The 13,911-nt window shown below is 49.5% G+C and overlaps 1 protein-coding gene across 3 annotated transcripts in view; it reads right to left on the bottom strand.

Annotated features, from left to right (window-relative positions):
• Positions 1-13,911, bottom strand: part of MSH3 (mutS homolog 3) — a 2,767,116-nt gene that overhangs the window by 14,866 nt on the left and 2,738,339 nt on the right. The gene's annotated exons all lie outside the window — the stretch shown is intronic.

Below are 13,911 nucleotides of genomic sequence, written 5' to 3'. Positions count from 1 at the left end.
TGTATTTTTGATTGGAGGGAGCTCAATTTGTTACGCAAGGCTGTTTGAATTTCATCACACCAAGCTTCATCTTTGGTGAAGTTCTGGGGGGCAGGGGTGGGGGTCTCTAACTCTCAGAAGAATTTTGTGTTGGATTTGGCTACGGAGATTCTGGATTCAAAAGATTTAGCTTTGGCATGAATGATTGCCTTCTTGTATTCTTTTGAGCGGGCGTTGAAGTCGAGTTTGGCTTTGTCGGAGTGGGAGGTTTACCACCGTGCAAGGGCGACCCGCTTTGCCGTACGGAGTGTGAGAGGGTTAGGGGTGAACCAGGCATTGGAGTGGCTAGAGTGTTTAGATTTGCGAGGTTTAAGCAGGGCTATGGAGTTGACTGCTGATTTGATTGCAACATCATAGTATAGGGCGAGATCCTCTGGGTCAGTGAAGAACGGCGGTCTGAAGGCTGGGCACTGGAGGAAGGGTAGTAGCCTTTCTTTAGTAAGTTGGTGGGAGCTTCTTGCAAGAGCTGGCAGTATAGGCTGAGGAAGGGGAGTAGAGGAGTTTGAGGTGAGGATACTTAATGTGATGATGTGGTGATCAGACCATGGTGTGGGGGTATTGCCTGTGACGTGGAGTGGGCAATTGTGCTGGGCGACCCAATCCAGGGTTCTGCCTAAAGTGTGGGTAGGGTCAGAGATAGTGTTCCTGGACCCTAGGGTCTCAAGGGCTGAGTTGAGCGACTTAACTGCTGTGTCCTCGGTGTCACTTAGGCCTAGGTTACCATCGCCGAGTAGGATGACTTTAGAGGGTTTCTTAAGGTTGTCTGTCAGGAGGTGAATGAGGGAAGCCTGGAAGTCACCTAATGGACCTGGTGAGCGGTAGACAAGGTGTATGGTAATGGTGCAGTGATGAGAAAGGCCGAGTTTGCGTTGGAGGTAGTCGCTGTTATTGCTCATGGATTTCTCTATCTTTCGAACGCATAGGGAGTCTTTAGCTATTAGCACTACACCTCCACCTTTAGATGGACGATCTTGTCTGGTGACAGAGTAGCCTGGAGGGAGTGCAAGAAAGAGAGCAGGGCCTGAGGCTTCATGCAACCACGTTTCGTTGACCATGAGGAGGTCAAGGTTCTGGGTGGAGATGAGGTTGTGTATGTCTAAGGCATGAGCGTTAATGGACCGGGCATTGACCATGGCACATTTGAGATGGGGTTCTGAGGTAACTGGGGGGGGAGGGGCAGGATAGGAAGGGTGGATGTGGTGAGGAGTGCGGTGGGTGCGTCAGGGGATTTGGCAGGATTGGGAGTCTTATTTTCAGGGGTGGAAGACACGGGTAAGGTGGCTTTCAACACATTACAGTTCGAAATGGGGGTAGAAGAATGTTGTAGCACAGTAATTGCATTGGGGGTCCCATTTTCAGGGGTGGTAGAAACATGTATGGTGGCATTCAACACATTACAGTTCAAAATGGAGGTAGAAGAATGTGGCATCACAAATTGCACTGGGGGTCCCATTTTCAGGGGTAGCAGACAGGTATGGTGGCATTCAACACATTACAGTTCAAAAATGGGGGTAGAAGAAAGTGGCATCACAGAAATTGCATTGGGGGTCCCATGTTCAGGGGTGGCAGACACAGGTATGGTGGCATTCAACACATTACTGTTCAAATGGGGGTAGTAAAATGTGGTATCACAGTAATTGCATTGGGGGGGTCCCATGTTCAGGGGTGGCAGACACAGGTATGATGGCATTCAACACATTACAATTCAAAATGGGAGTCCTGATTTTGGTTAGGTGAGGAGGGCGGGTAGGCTTGAGGGCCTCCTCCTTTAAGTCAGATAGGAGACGGCTGGTGGCCATTGCTTGCAAGGCGGAGAGTGCGTTTGCGCTATGTGCTGGTGCCTGGGTTCGGGATTGTAGGCAGCTGTTGCGGGCACTCGTGGGGGTGGCTGTGATAAGAGCGTGGACGCATAGGTTCGGCTGTGTAATCTCATTTGCCTGGTGGCAAGGGAAGCGCTGTTAAGAAGTGGGTGGAATCGGGGCTCCTTACCTTGTGGAGAGATCAGGGCTCTGCGGCAGGCGGCAGCAGTCGAGCACCAAAGAGTTGTAGACCCAGTGTTGGACCCAGGAATGGAAGGTGAAGTCTCTTGTGACGCTGTGGCTAAGCCTCCATACATCAACCAGGTCGAAGGCCCTGCAAATCTCCTGAACTTGGAGGCGCGCCTTGGAGGGTGTGCTAGTAGGTGTGTGTGATTTGTCCCAATTGGGGTCTAATGTGGTATTTAGGTCTCCACCCCATATGATCGTGGCTGTGTCTGTTCCTATTAGGTGTGTGAACACCCAGTCAAAGTTGTTAGCTCCGGGGGGGAGGGAGGGGGCGCTGTTGCGCTCAGAGAAGATGGCCATTTGATAGAGAGCTCTGTACTGGGAGGCGTAAAACTTGCTGAAACCTGCGTTGTCTCGCACTTACTTGTCGAGGAGACATCAGTGGCTTCCATCCAAGTGCTCGAACTACCCATCAGCCGAAATCGGAGGTGTGAGCTTGCTCCGGTCCGGAGCTTTGGACAGCTGTTGTTGGGCCGGGGGGCTGCGGCGGCCCGATCCGGTGACCACCTCCAGGAGAGCAGCTGCTGAGGCTGTAGATGCACGGCCTGTGGTGGGGAGGGGCCTTCTGCCCACGCATTCCGGACTCCCCAGTGCTGGTCGCGACTGAACCCACGCGGCTAGTGGGAGAGGGGCACCTCTCTGGCGGGACACTGCGCTCGCAGGCCAATGAATCCTGTCCCCCGAATCTTTCGGCTTCTTGGTGCGCGGCGGGATCTGCTGCGGCACCCGACCTACCCGGCGCAGAGCGGTCGGCTCTGCCACGGCACCGGATGGAGTGGGGCTGGTGTGGGGCACCCGCTTCAGCTCTCCCGACAGCTGCATACCCGGCAGGGTGCCTCTTCTGCGGACCGAGCGGGCAAAGCCTGGAGCCAATGGTGAGTCCCTGGGGCTGAGGGGCCCTGAACTAATCACCAAGCCTAACGTCCCATCCTGGCCTGCCCCCCTGGGGACACAGCAAACCTCGCGGTGGCCTGTCCTTCCTCACTGGGGGCCCAGCTACACAGCAGGGGCTGTAGCCTCCCCTGGACCCTCGCAGTCAACATATTTACTGCGGCTGTGCGGGGGCTCTGGCTCCATAAGCCGTGCAGTCCAGTGACCCTAGCCATAGGGGGCATGACAATACGGCCGTTAACATCCTGATACAACTGAAAGTGGTTATCCCAATACCTATACTACGTGGGGGAACACAACCCACTCGAGCGGTCACAAAGTTCTTACAAACCTCATTCTAAATTGAATTTCTGCATCAATTAAGGAACCTATCCCACAGCGTTGGCCCAGATATAGGCAGCTTTAATAGGAATTGCGACTGAGAGCTCCGGAGGCCTCCTCCTTCCTCGCTCAACTACAGTTCCTCTGCTTTGCAGACCTCGACGGAGTGTCCACCTGGGCGTAGTGTGCGGGGTGAACTAGACAAGGAACTTGGAACTCACACTACATATATTATCCACTCTTCCTGCGCCCCAGGAGACACTCGCTGACGAGTCCTGTCTGCGCATATGGAGAATACCTGCTGGCCAGCAGCCCGGGAAGCACTAACTGTACCTTAGCCGGCCTCTGTCGCCTGAACCATCCAGCGACCTCCTCGCACCTTGACTAGCTGTCACCTCACAGTTGCCCCGGGGCGCCTTATCCAGCACATTTGAATCCACAAAGCCCACGGCTTGCAGCTGCTCTCTTGCTCTTGCAACCTAATTCTGAACATGGCCAGACTAGTTCTCCCTGGATATTCCCGTCTCTGATCCCTCTGTGCACCTGGACACTTATCACAAGGCTTGGAGACGTGGCTGTCGACCGGGCCTGTCACTGCATACACTGGGCTCCCACGCATCACTAGGGGGCCAAGGTCCTAAAAACCAACTAGGCCCAGTGAAGCCCCCCGTGGTCACCCTTGCTCACCCACTCGCCCATTACCTGCGGTTCTCCCTTTATTACGCACGCTTCCCTCATTTACTTGTTTCCTGGGTCTGCAGGCCTGCTCCCAATTCCCACCAAGACCAAAGGCGCACGGGAGAAAAAACAGAGCTCTATCAACATGTTTACTAAGACACCGTCTAAACATGCAGAGGTGGTCTCGGAGCCCAAACCCACCACCTCGACTCCTCCAGACTCAAAAGACTCACAGAAAATGATGGAGTATATCCGCGAAGGGTTCACCACTCCGCATTCTAAGTTGGGTTATATGAATGGCTCCATATCCTCGATCAAAGTACACATTGAGAAAACCGACAGCCGTGTAGCTGAAATTGAGACAAGGGTTGGCGTCACGGAGGACGACTTGGGCACTCTTCGAGCGGAGGTCTCCTCATTGTCTAGATGTGTGCTGGAGGTAGCCAAAAAGAATGAGGACCTCGAATCGCGCTCCAGACGCAATAACCTCTGCATAATTGGGATCCCAGAGGACAGTATCAAGGAACACATGGAAGACTATTTAGAGCGCACTTTACTCACAGTACTCGGCTCACCTAGGCTCTCATCACAGTACGCAATAGAAAGAGCCCATTGAGCTTTAACAGCAAAACCCAGACCCGGTGCGCCTTCGTGGCCCACCATAGACAGAGTCCTGAACTTTTGTGATTGTGATGCCCTCCTCAGTGCTGCGAGGGCCAAAGTGGAGGTTTTGCTGGGGTCCTCTAGGATCCACCTATACCCGGATTTTTCATTTGCGGTTCAACAGGAACGCGAAACCTTCCTGGGAGTTAAAAAAGACTGTGACCTGCAGGCCAAATATTCCATGCTGTATCCTGCTAAGCTGCGAATTGAACACTCCAATCAGGTTTTCTTTTTCACGATCCCGGACGAGGCCTCCAAATGACGCGCACTTCCCTGGTTGAATTCTCATGGCCACATCATTCTGTTGACGTTTGTCACATATTTGGACACCTATGGTGTGGGGCGTACCCTGACCCATGGGCGTGGGCGATCCAACCGTCAGTTACGCGCTCACAGCTGACTCTTGCCTTTTGATGTTTTGATCTCTCTGACATAAGTTCCTATGTATTTGTTTTGTTAATGGTTCCAATGCATCTTACCTATCCTTAATGTGCCCCCAGCCTGGAGCATCGCTGCCAGGCCGGAGCACAGGCCCTGAGGTGTTGATGCTATTGGTTTGGATCTGGTTATTTGGTTACGGTGTTGTCATTCCTCTGATTGGGGGAGGGATGGGACAGGTGTTATGTTAAAAAAGGCTTGATGTTCACAAGGAGGGTGGAATGCGAGACGATGCCGGGCCGGTCACATTTTAAGAGGGGTCCTGCTCGTCTATCCCGGGCTCTAGGCCCTAGGTTGCTATCCTGCCAAGGTTCAAAGTCTACCCAGTGCTCCTACCCTAATGGGTGATGATAATGTAATGCTCATGAGCTGGAATGTGCGGGGGCTGGGTAATTATAAGAAAACGCGGCAGTTACAATTACATGCTGAACTCCATGGGGTCAAAATCCTACTTCTTCAAGAAACGCACACAGGTGCTGAGCACTGTGAAAAATTTGCCGAAGGATGGGGTCCCCATAGATATTATACCAACTATTCTACACAGAGTCGGGGGACCCTGATCCACAGAAGCCTCAAAATTACTTGTAAATCCTTACAGTTAGACCCACTAGGTAGATATGTACTGCTCGATGGTGTCCTACAAAATAAAGAGCCGGTGCTGTTAAACATTTTTGGTCCCAATGTCGATGACCCCGAATTCTACCTTCACGTAGCCTCTCTCTTAGCCAGCTCCCCTATGGTACCGATATTGTGGGGGGGGGGACTAGACTTCAACACAATACTAGACGTAGACCTCGACAGATCGGGCTCCAGACCCCGTCAACTCTCTAGAGCAGCCTATACCATTCTCTCATCCCTTCCCCGGCTGGCTATTGTAGACGCATTGAGACTGTTATACCCTGAGTACCGAATATACTCTTTACTCTTCAGTTCACAACTCACATTCTAGAATCGACAGGTGGCTGATATCAAATATACTGATAAGAAACGTCTCACAGCAGTCAATTCTACCTAGAACCCTTTCTGACCACTCCCCTGTAACTATCTCTCTCTGCTGGGGCCCAGACTAGGAAAGAACTCGGAGGTGGAAAATGAAACCACACTCCCTGCTCGACACAGCCTTTGCCTCAGAAACTAGAGACCACCATTGAAGACTTCTTCTAAATTAACACTAATTCGGTCTCCACACAATGCACCCTGTGGGAGACATTTAAAACCTACACCAGGCGTATTGCCATCTTTAAGGAAAGCGGTATTTTGAGAGTGATCTGAGGGAATATCCGAAAAAGCGAGTCTGCTCTTGCTTCCCTTGAGTCTCAATATGCTCCCCTTCAATCCCCCCGAGACCCTAGCGTCCTTGGGCATGGAACTAGATACATTTCGAGCTCATGCGGAACGCAAGGTGAAATTTCTTGACAACTCCCAGCTTGCGAGAAAATATGGGGAAGGCAAGCGTCCAGGCCGGATCTTAGCCAGACTCATTCGCCATGAGATTGGATCCCCCAACAGAGATGTTTTATGGGAGGACAAAAGGGGCACTTGCCCAGGGCCCCCACCTTGGAGGGGCCCCCGCAAGGTTTCCTGATCTAAAGTAAGATTCCATTGTTCACCAGACTGAAATAGCACACGCAAGGAGATTGTATGGCATGCTGCTGATGCACTAAACCTATTGCCTGTCTGTTTTGACAAGTACATTCTGCCTTGATCAATTAATCATGTAATGCTTTCTGTGTTCACAGTGGAATACATAGTTTGTGTGTTCCGTACGGCACACAAAACTTCTGTAGCATTCTTTCCTTCCTGTGGGAATTATGCTGATCATTGCAATAGCCAAAAGTTGAAATCCATATTGATAAATTGAGTGCCACAATGGTTCAGAAGTTAGCTCAGTATGTAAAGCTCGCATTCCAGAGATATGTGTTCATATGAAAGATTAGAAGAGCACATTCCAGCAAGGATGGCTGAACCCTTCCTTTGTCTGAAGTTTATAAACCTACCTGCATAGGTACTTGGTTTTGCAGCATAAGAGGTGCAATTATCAGCAATGTTCCTGCACTAGATAGGGATTTCTATGAAAACTAAGATGTCATTCGTATAGTGAAGGTCTAGAAATTGGTTTGTTCAGATGGGGCGTTCTAAAACCCAGGCAATCCCCTCCAAAAATGAGCATAAACTATTAGTCCAAGAGGTGTATAAGTATCCAAATTCATGACTGTGGAACCAAAGTGTTCATGCTTGTATCCGGGCTTTGCCAGCAGACGATACAGTGATCCTGGTCAAATCATATAATATCACTTGCATTACTGGGCTGTCTTCTGTGAGTTGTGCCTTCTTGCAAGCTGGTGGCATCGTTTAGCTCATTACTTGATCTTTTTTCTTATGTAGGCCATTTGAGTGGAAGGGGTGGTAGACAGTAGAGAGAGGACCAGATGTTGTAGGCCTTGGGCAAGCATATTTTAAGGTCTGCTTGTTTGACATAACGTTTTGCTTTTTGTATAAAAGTCAAAGGATTTTGTTTATGAATGACAATTTCACAAGCCATTTTTTTGGAAGTATTTAAAGCTTAAAAATACAAAGACATATTTAAATCTGTTAAATCACATCGATTGGTAGGCTGGTACTTATATACGTCCCTTGATGATGGAGGGAATGACGCTAGAATCATTCCCATTCTGCATAACACCCTTGTGTAATATTTGGTTTTAAAAATGTTCAGGTTTGGAAATGTGATTTGTGTACTTTGCAAGTCAGTTTTATAAAATGGGATTGTTGTAGTACATGGTAAGAGCTGGAAAGGAAAGTGTTCAAATGCAGAAATTGCAGAGTTGGCACACATCCCAGCTTCACCCTTTAAGCAATGTGTGATCCTGGGCATCTGATTTTATCTTGTATTGCCTAACCTCTCAGAATTGCCAGTCCCTAATCCTTTCAAAATTGTCAGCCCATCAGAGTGATTTCCTACTCCAGGTATGATCTTCATAATGGCTTCACTTATAGTTTCACTGGCTACAGTGTACCATCCACTATAACAGTGAGCATTGATATACTGCACACCACAGGCACTTGTTACCTTGATCTTTAATGGCAACATTATTTGAAAACCATGCCCCACTTCTAATCTCAGTCTGTCTGGATAGAGACACCTCCCTGGTAGCTTCTAATTTGCATTCACTATCCATGCTATGATATGTGTAACTTTCTCCTTCCTTACAAGTGTTCTACTCTATCCATGCTTGAGCACTTTTGCATTCTCTGAAGCAGCTAATGTGAGTTCTCTGCCTATTCTGGGTTACATGTACCTTTTACATACAGCCACACATTAATACTACAGGCTGCATATCTTCCCAGATGCTATTGAAAAAAAACTATCCTGCTTCTGTACTAGAAGAAGAGTAACCTCTTTGTAGATTGCTAACGTTGGCCTTCAAATGCTAATTGTTTATTATTCTGATTAGAGCAAGAATGAAGAGGGTAAGGGGACTCAAAGGGAGTAAACTTGCTTATTGTGAATGTTGTGAGGCAGCACATCAACCTATAGGTTATGATCACGGTGGGGGGAGCCACCAGATATTCTTGATCACTTCATTCCTTTGGTTTGTTGGAGGGGGCCCCAAAGATGTCCATGCCCAGGGCCCCAAAAATGCTTAAGATGGCCCTGCCCCAACATCCCTGCTATTGAGAGAGCTGACGGCACTCTAGCCACACTCCCACAGGATATCAACACTGAGTTCCTGATTTTTTATGAAGCCCTTTATTCAGAAGTTGAGCGTACCTCCACAGCCGAGATTGACGCCTACCTAGACAGCCTTCCCCTATCGGTCCTCTCTTATGAGATTAATAGCTCTCTCTCGAGACTGTTTACTCCTGAGGAACTCTAAGAGGCTATTGATTCCCTGTCATCTGGCAAGTCCCCAGGCTCGGACAGCCTCCCAATAGAATTTTACAAACGCTATAAGCTACTCCTAATCCCTCACTTGGTGGCCCTGTGGGATGAGGCCTGCGAAGTGGGCTCCCCCTTTCTCTTTGGGAAGCTATAAGAACGGTCCTTCTTAAACCTGGAAAGCCCCCCACCCAATGCGGCCCTTATCGCTAATCAACTGCAACGTAACATTTTTTGCCAAGTTGCTAGCCTCACGCTTAGCCCCCTTCATGCCACATATCATTCATCACGATCAAGCAGGATTCATTCCAGGACATTCTACCCCCCTGAACCTGAGACGACTATTTAATATTATCAGCAGAATTAACCTTAACGTGCAAGCGGTGACTGCTACACTAGACATGCAAAAAGCCTTCGACTCCCTGTCATGGAAGTACCTTTGGCGGGTCCTCGAAAAAATGTAAATTCAGACCCAGGTTCCGTTCTTGGGTTCGACTACTCTACTCCAATCCGGTGGCCAGAGTCCGCACCGAGGACAGATGCTCGCCCCCAGTCCGAGTTTCCAGAGGCAAAAGGCAGGTCTGCCCCTTCTCTCCCTTAATCTTTACAATAGCCATGGAACCGTTTGCAGATAGTATACGCCAGTGTCATGCACGCAGAGGGTTACGAACAGCAGGCCAAGCGGATATCATCTCCCTATATGCCGATGATGCCCTGCTCTACATCCGGTCCCCCTCTATCAACGTAGCTCAGATATTGGAAGATGTTGTCCTCTTTGGGCGCATATCTGGACTTCAGGTAAACTGCTGTAAATCTATCCTGTTCCTCCTTACTGAATGCACATGTCCCCCTCCTGATCTTCAGAAGTACCTTGCAAACCTCACTGAAAAGGCCTCCAGCTGGGCGAGACTTCCAATTTCCCTGGCCGGATTGGGATTCTAAAGATGGTCGTACTCCCCCAACTATTATATAAGTTCATTAACTTACCCCTATGGCCAGGAGTCGGCTTCTTTCAAGCGTTAACCCGAACTGTTAATACCTTTCTATGGCATTCCGGGCCAGTCAGACTAAAACTTGCGACATTGACCACCCCCATGGAGGGTGCCGGGTTAAACGCCCCTGACTTTCTCAAGTACTGGTTAGTAGCGCAGGCCTAATTTGCCTCGTACTGGTTCAACACACAGGACCCCCCCCCCACATGTCAGACTGGAGAAGATGGCAGTCAGTGACCGAGATGTTCGCTCCTTGATTCTCTCTCCCCTGCCGACCATGTTAGAGTCACTGGACCCTGTCGTTAGCACATCTCTTGCCCTCTCTAAGATCTGGAAACTATCAGATATCCCCCAGCCATTCCACAGTGATTTACTGCTACGGAACTTCCTTCCAGGGGTCCCACATGTATCACCATCCATCAAACACTGGTGGGCCGTAACAGGCTACGAAACAATTTGAGACATCTTTGAGAATGCTAATTTCATTGAGTGGCCGGATCTTCCACCCACCCTCAGACAGAAACCATCTGCGTGGCTCCAATACTCATCCCTCCGAAAAGTTCTGAAAATCAGATACCCCGATTTCCCCACAATACCTCCCGATGACCCAGTTGTCGTGGAGCTATGCAGCTTTAACTCCTCTAAGGGAAAGTTATCCAGACTATACACACTGTTGCAAACTAGAACAACTCCCTCCTTTGATAAATTGAAGCACAAATGGGCAGAGGACTTGGACGTGGAAATGTCCAACGAACGCTGGAAACTCATGTGTGCACGCACCTATAAAGTGTCCTTTAACTCCCTGTTCAAATTGATCCAGTTCAAAGTCCTACACATGTACCATCTCACTCAAATTCGGCTACATCACATGTCAAAGGACTACTCCCTCAGGTGCCCCGGGTGCGGAATGGACAGCGTCACATACATACACATGATCTGGTCTTGTCCTAAACTAGCGCAGTATTGGGAGGAAGTATGTGCTACCGTGGCTGCTATCCTGGACTGTACAATCGCCCTGTCCCCATTACTGTCTCTCTTTCACGACTTCTCTGATCTGGGTCGTGATTCCAAAAAGCTGGCTGGCCTATGTATGCTACTTGCTGTCTGCTGCATCTTACAATGCTGGCTACGCCCTGGTCCATCCTCACACATGCAATGGCTTAGGGCGTTAACCTGGGCATCAGATACGGAAGAGGCCTGGTCTAACCAACAACCATCACATTGCAGGCCCAGGAATATCTGGCTGAAGTTTCTCTCTTACATGGCATCCACAGATACAGACTTTGACATTGCATCCCTGGCTTCCTCTTGTCCCATTCTCACCACGGCTTGAACTCTCGATTGCCCAGATTTCTCCTCTCTTACTGTACCCTCTCACGCTTATAACTGTAGAGCTAAGTACAATGTTGTGACCTAACTGTAAGATCTGCAATTGTCAATGTTTGCCCCGGTTGGGCCTCTGCCTTTACTCTTCTGTCATCAAGCTGAATAAATAAAGGTTTAAAAAAAAGAAAGAAAAAGGTGTTAGCTCGGTCTGTGTTCAGGCCGTAGGAGTTCACCAGGAGGGTTTCGATGCCCTCCAGTACCGCTCGAATGAGGAGTGATCTGCCTTCGTCGTCTCCTGCTACTGACAATAGCCTGAACCTCACTTTCTTGTTTATTAGTAGGGCCACCCCCCCTAGCGTATGATGAATAGGATGAGTAGTACCTATGGCACCCCCATTCAGGGGTCCAACAGCATTCTGTGGATGTGAGGAAGTGGGTTTCTTTTATAAAGGCGATATCGACATTATGGGGGTGTAAAGTAGTAGGCTGCAGTCGGATGCAGGGTTAACAAGTTAAGATTTATTGCTGTGTTAACCTTTCCACCAGCTCCTCAGTATAAACAACAAAACATGCTTATGTTTGGCTCAGCTGCTTGTGCTGAAAAGGGTTAATCAGAGTTCATAGGAATGTCCTCTTAGGCTTCTCTTTTTGAAAGAATAATAAACAGCTCACATAAATTCCCTTTTCTCGGACCCTAGCTTTCCGTTCCTTTGCCAGCTGTCCAAAATGGGGTTTCAAAAACAAACAAACATAGAAGGGAAACCCACGGAAGCACTGTCCTTTGAAATGGCTTACGGGCAGGTTTCCCTTGTCAGTGAATCCGCCTCGGGTGTGTTTTTCTGGGCTGCCGCTCCTCGAGCCTTTCCTGGCAGAGCGTCTAACTCTTGATAAGGATCTCCGCGATGCCACTCCGTCAGCCTCCTAGTACGCCCAATGTACATCACCTGGGGATTCCTCCCACTCCTCTGTGGACTCCGGCCAGTGCTGCTGATGTAATGAGACACCTGGTGAGTTTCCCGGGGCTTCTTTTAACTCATGCTCTGCTCCTCCCCTCCATTCAGCTTCCACCCGCCTTTCCTGCCCACTTCCCACACCTGCAGCCAGTTTTCCTTCTCCTCTCCGCCCTTTTTCCTGCACTGTTTATCCATCCCAACCTGTACTTCTATGTGTGTACCGGTCACTATACCGCATGACTGGGCTGTACCTATACCGCTTCCCTTTGTTCATTTTGTCCTTTCCCCCACCTTGACTCCGTTTCTCGTGGTGGTTTATGGGACATGTAGTTTTGTTTTGTCCTGCTGCTATAACCTTTTGGGGGCTGGGTCTGAAAGTTAGAATGGGGTCGTCTTTTATCTCCATTGCCTCTTTGACCTCCTCACAGGGGGACATTACGAGCTGCGCGATAAGGGGTTAACGGCGCCGGTAAACCCCTTACCGCCCTATTACGAGTCTGCTTGCGGGACCCACAAAGGGTGCCTGTAAAACCAGGTGCCCTTAGCAGGTCCCGCTAGCAGACCAGGGAGCTAACAACGGGCCCGTTATTTACAGGCCTGTTAGCTCCCTCCCCATTCCCATTGAGCCCTATGGGGGCTCGAATGGGGATGTACCGGGTCTGGTTTCCTCGAATGAGGAATTACCGGGTCCTCCAAGGTTGGAATGGCCCGGTAAGTCCTCATTTGAGGAACCCAGACCCGGTACCCAGTAAGGAGGTAACCATGCCGCAAATTGCGGCATGGTTACCTCCTCCCTCGTAATTACCCCCTATGTCTCTTAAGGTATTGGGACACTTTCTGGGTTTTAGCTGGGTTATTGTCCCCTCTAATATTCTATGTCGCTAGCTTGAATGAGTCAGATTACTTTTGTGCTTGCTCAGGATGTGTACGTGTTTGGGAGATGCTGCTTTGGTGTGACGTGTTCGTTGACTGATAAAGGTTGACCACGGGGGTCGGTCAGTGGTGGCTGGTCCCACACATGGGGGGGTCTTTCCTCTCGAACTTCCCATTCCCTGTATGCTGCTTCCTAACTGCTGTAACGTGCAGCCAGGTTTCTACCCTTTCCCCTTCCCCACAGGCAACCCCCAATCCGCCCGTCATTTGTCACTCCCCCCACAACAGGTTATTAACACATAATGCTGAGCTCGGGGCGCTAGTGCCCATCCAAGTTCGATAGCTCCCAACAGTATGTATATGTAGTTGTGCCTAGGTGTATTGCACTGCGATCCGAACGCCTGATATAAGATAAGGGGAACTGGTCCCTTGTACCTCTGATACTGTGATTGGCACTCAGCGTCGGGTACATGTTATCCCTTGGGAACTTCCACATGCCAGACTGTTTCAGGATGGGTTCCGTCTGTCGCGGTCTCTCCTTGCCGGCCTTGGGTCGTTGTCGAGAGGATGGCAGCCGAATTCATCCAAAAAGGTGTTTGCTTCTTCGGGTGTGTTGAAAAAATGTGTTTTTCCGGCGTGTTGTACCCGGAGTTTTGCGGGGAATAACATTAAGTACTGCATCTGGCTGTGTCTCAGGCGTCTTTTTCACTTTTTCACTCCGGTGAAGAATCTTCGTGATGCTTGGACTGTTGGTGAGAAGTCGGGATAAATATGGATCTTATCTCCGTCATATTGCAACTCTCCTTTCTCCC

The sequence above is a fragment of the Ambystoma mexicanum genome, chromosome 6p, assembly GCF_040938575.1.
Source record: "Ambystoma mexicanum isolate Mex_15411 chromosome 6p, UKY_AmexF1_1, whole genome shotgun sequence".
In the NCBI taxonomy this organism is placed as follows: domain Eukaryota; kingdom Metazoa; phylum Chordata; class Amphibia; order Caudata; family Ambystomatidae; genus Ambystoma; species Ambystoma mexicanum.
The sequence above is the reverse complement of the archived record's forward strand: the minus strand, read 5'-3'. Positions and strand labels throughout refer to the sequence as shown.